At 35.4% G+C, this 4983-nt stretch overlaps 1 pseudogene; it reads left to right on the forward strand.

Annotated features, from left to right (window-relative positions):
• The first annotated feature begins 296 nt into the window (after positions 1-296).
• Positions 297-4580, forward strand: LOC122222643 (annotated as a pseudogene).
• Positions 4581-4983: the final 403 nt, after the last annotated feature.

Below are 4983 nucleotides of genomic sequence, written 5' to 3' on the forward strand. Positions count from 1 at the left end.
TATTCCCCACCTTTGTGTGTTCCTGTTCACATAGCTAACAGGCTACAGAAAGTCATTGTCTGAAATGAAAATAGTAAGTTTACAAATCAATATTCACTTCTAAACCTCATGTTCATGGAGAGGAAGAAGTGGTATCCTATTTAATCTCTCTTTTAGGCACATTGTAGAGTGGCCCATAAAGTGCAGCAAATATTGGTTAGAAAAAAATAATGGATGAAAGATAGAAGCATGTTACAGAAATTTTTCATTAGGAAGATCAAAGAGAATTTTTGCTGAGTTAGTATGTAAACTGAATCATGGACGTGGAGGATGATTCAAGTAAAAGAAACAGCATCCCAAATTGCCAAAGACAAAATTTGAAACGATATTAGAAAATATCAAGAATATGAGTCTTAACTGTCTATTCTGGAATACTAATGCTAAGGAAAAGTTAGAAATTAAAAAAAAAAAAAATAGCCTGTAATTAAACCCAGAAACATCACAAAAATATTCAGAGAAACAAAAATTTAAGGCCCAATCTGAGATAAATTTAGTTTTCTAGAAATTGTGTGTAGAAGGTAAAGAACTTTAGGGGCACCTGGTGGCTCAGTCAGTTGATCTACTTTGGCTCACATCATGATCTCACGGTTTGTGGGTTTGAGCCCCGCATCAGGCTCTGTGCTGACAGCTCAGAGCCTGGAGCCTGCTTGGGATTCTGTGCCTCTCTCCTCCTCTTCCTCCCCACCCATGCTCTGTCACTTTCAAAAATAAATAAAAAAAAACATTAAAAAACTTAAAAATAACTTTAAAAGTGTTTTAAGGAAACGGTAATAAATGTTAGAGCCATCTCTTATTTCACTAGACTGCTAAAATATAGCAATGTTTTACTATATCACCAATGTTTTAGAATGAATATTATATCCATGTCTATGCTAAATGGTTTAAAAGAAGTAGTAATGGGGGCAGCTCAGTTGGTTAAGGGTCCAGCTTCAGCTCAGGCCACGATCTCACGGTTGGTGAATTCAAGCCCCCGCCTCAGGCTCTGTGCTCACAACTCAGAGCCTGGAGCCTGCTTCAGATTCTGTCTCTTTCTCTCTCCCTCTCTGTCCCTCTCCTGCTTACTCTCTGTCTCCCTCTCCAAAATAAACGCTAAAAATTTTTTTAAAGAAGCAATAATATTATTGCATTTTAATTTTCATTCAACCTCCAAACACCATAATACAAAATATAGTTATTTGTATATTTGTATATTTATATATGGTTATTTGAGATATGGGAAACTCACTGTTCAAGTTAAACAAAATAAATTCTTTTTTAATTTATAAATTATACTCATATTTTCTTTAATTATATAGCATAAAAAGACCTTAATAGAAAATATAATATTTTCTACATAACTTTACCATATTTAAAGATAACATAACTAACTTTTGGTGAATGTTTCTCTCATCCAACAACCATCATCTTCATGAAGACAAGGATCGTGTCTTATTTATCTTGGCATTTCAATGCTTGCTTCAGTGACTTGCAAACTGGATGCACTCATACAGTGAAAAAGAAATAATAGTATTTATTGAGAATTTATTTTCTATGCAGTATACATTGAATTACCATTCATAATTTTAGAAACTGCTGATGTGACAAGTATTGGCATCTTTCTTTTACAGAAAACTGAGTGAACAGTTAAAAAAAGAAAACTCTTCTCAAGTCGGATCACTGGTAAGTAGCTAACCCAAAATTTGAATCTAGGCAGGCTAGTTCTCAAATATGATTCTGTAATTACCACAGGACACTCTTTCTAGAAGTGGAAAACAGGAAGACGATTAAAAGCATGGTTATTTTTATTTTAAAATTTAGGGCCAGCCATTACACATCTTACATAGGTTTTATATTTTTATAATGGTGATAAAGTCAGTATATGCCAGTCTTTCTTTATTTCAAAGTGTTTCAACATTTGTTTTGCAGTAATTAAATTTGAGTTTATATTTGATGTAATCTACCTGTATGTAGGACCTGTTGAGAAACAATTCTCCCTGGGTCTCATGTTTTTGTATATCTTGGGGGCAAAGCATGGGCTGTCTTTGTTCCAGACTTTTTTCATAGGATATTTTCGTAGCAAACAGGCTTGAAAGACATACTGTCACCTTTGGAACAAAGGGACAGTATACTAATTCCTCATTAGATGAGATTTGAACTCTCTAGACTCAGAGGTTTTCTCCCATAATATAATCCACCCTACGTATGTAGTTATCATCTGGCTCTCTTTGTGTCTCCCTGTAAAAAAATGGGACTTCGGGAACTTATATAAATCAGATAATTTGGCTACTGCTATTGATTGACAATAAACTGTCTTTGACTTAGGAATCTCATGTCATCCACCAGCATACATGAAAACATGGCAAGCAAATTAATTAGCTTGTACATAGCACAAAATCTTACCTTTTAAATTTCCTAACATATATATTGTGTGATTTTTTAAATTACATATTATTAAATGACTTATTTTTTTTAGGAAAGAAATTTACTGATATAGCTAATATTTTAAAGACCCAGGATTTGAATGATTAGAAGAGTGAAAACTCATCAAAATTTTGTATTTAGTTTTCATATAGTTCAAATGCTTAAATCAATTTATTCCTGATCATCTTTAATATGTATTGGACTGGCAATGAATATTTTTAAAACATTAGACCAGCTTTTCACAACAGGGGCCAATCTGTCTCCCAGGGAACATTTGGCAACAACTGAAGACATCTTTGGTACACATTGCCTGAGATGTATACATTCATTGCTTGTCTCAACTGGGAGTGGTGGTGGCATTTAGTGGACAGAGACCAGGGATGCTATTAAATATTTTATATTGTACAGGACAACCTCCCATAATGAATTATTTAGTCCCAGGTGTCAATTATGGCAATGTTGAGAACCCAGATATACATAGATATGCATTCACATCTGAGTTGGAGAGATCTAATTTAATTCTCTCAATGGTAAGAATTAATCTGCATATAAAATTAGAAAAATATAAATCTCTATCTCTACATTTATCTATCCTATGTCTATAATACAGTATTTCATGAAAATCAAACCATAACACAAACAAGAGCAAGTAATCAACAGAAAACCAGTTTCTGTCATTTCAAAAATTTTAGATGTAACCTGTATTTAGAAATATTAGAGGAATATGGTCAAGACTTTTTTTTAAATTTTATTGGTTATGAGGTATAACCAATAATGTATATACAAAGAAGAAACTTTTATCATGTATGTGGATGGGGATGGGTGGGTATAAATTTTAAAAATATATATATCCTGTATTTGATTACCTGACTCTATCCTGTTACTATAGAAACAGCAGTCATATATATCTCTTGGTTATTATAGCAATCTGTCAAGGAAATCCTGACATTCTGGAATTTGTGTACATTACTTTTAAAAATTGTAATACTGTGTTTGAATATAACCTGCTTTATAGAATGATCCTTAAACATCCATGACTTCACAAGTTATAGCTATAAAATTATAAGTATGACCATATATGTATGCAAATATATGTGTGTATATATATGTATACATGCATATATGCACAACTATTATATATAATTAGCTAACATAAACTGAACATCTGTGTCATAGTGTCAAATAAAATTTGTCAAAATTGATCTAATTGGTATAGTATTATTTGGTTCACAAGTGTGGACTAACAGTGTCTTCATTCGTGTCATCCAGTGTTAGGAGGATCCATCTATATACAATAAGAACTTTTAATTTTCAGGGGAAAATTAAGGTTTCAGAGACACCAAAAATAAATATGATATAGAAAGGGGAGCGGGAGCACAGGGGCTGCAGCAGGAGGAGGAGTTGGGTGGCCGGAGGTAGCAGGGCCTGGCAGCCTGGGTTGCAAGCCAGCAGCACGGCCTTGGCTTATGTGACTGGCTCTGGCACAGCTTCTGTCTCGAGATGCTTCAAGCTGACCAAGGAGGAACCTCTTCCCAAAGAGGTTTGAGTAAAACAAACTTCATAGTTAATGCAGGAAATGAGTTAATTTTAAGATGAAAACAATATGAACTATTTGTCCAAGCTTTGGAGGGCAAGTACACAGATTTTTTTTTTTTTTTACATGTTTGTTTGTTTATTTTGAGAGCCTCCAAGTAGGGGAGGGGTGGAGAGAGAGGGCAAGACAGAATCCCAAGCAGGCTCTATGCTGTTAGCATGGAGCCTGACATGCGGCTCAATCTCATGACCTGAGCTGAAGTCAAGAGTTGGCTGCTTAACCCACTGAGCCACCCAGGCACTCCAGGTTTTAATTATAATGATGGACCTGGCTTAAGGGAGTCTGATGAAAAACTAAAGCCGTAAGAGCCTGCACTCATGGAAGACATCCTTGTAGTGTGACTAGCAACCAAGGAGCAAAAGACACAAGAGTGAACTACCCAAATGCAGTACCTCAGGCAAATCCAACAGCCTAGCAGTGCCCAACTGAGATCCACAATGGTAGACCCAGTGATCAATTTGTTTTTCCTAAAAATGAACAGACTTAAGGCAAACTGGAGCAAGTCCCAAATGAACTGAGTGCCTAGAAGTTTATGCCTGCTAGGTAAACAAATCATACTCCCCAGCCAAGACTTGAATGACCATCCCACTAGGAAAAAGCTATAGTAGGACAGCCGAGTACTTTCACAGCAAGACTTGGGCTATTCGAGACAAAGCCACAATCTTATACTTTCAGCTTATCATGACTAATGTAAAACTTATCAGATGAACCTTGTGTTTTAGCTTTTTTCTCTTTACCCTCCCCTTGCTTCAGAGTCCTGATGGTATGGGACTATTCCAAAGAAGTAGCCACCTCCCCAAAATTCCCCTTCTAGAGCATGTAGACACTTGAGAAATGTTTCTGTTCGAAGAAAATAGAAAAACCGAAGTCTCAAGTCTATGTGGCACACTGTGTCTTCAGATAGTTTGGAGGAATGAAAACCTAGAGATTTAAAATCGTGATTTGAACAC

The sequence above is a fragment of the Panthera leo genome, chromosome B3 (genome assembly GCF_018350215.1).
Source record: "Panthera leo isolate Ple1 chromosome B3, P.leo_Ple1_pat1.1, whole genome shotgun sequence".
Taxonomy (NCBI): Eukaryota; Metazoa; Chordata; class Mammalia; order Carnivora; family Felidae; genus Panthera; species Panthera leo.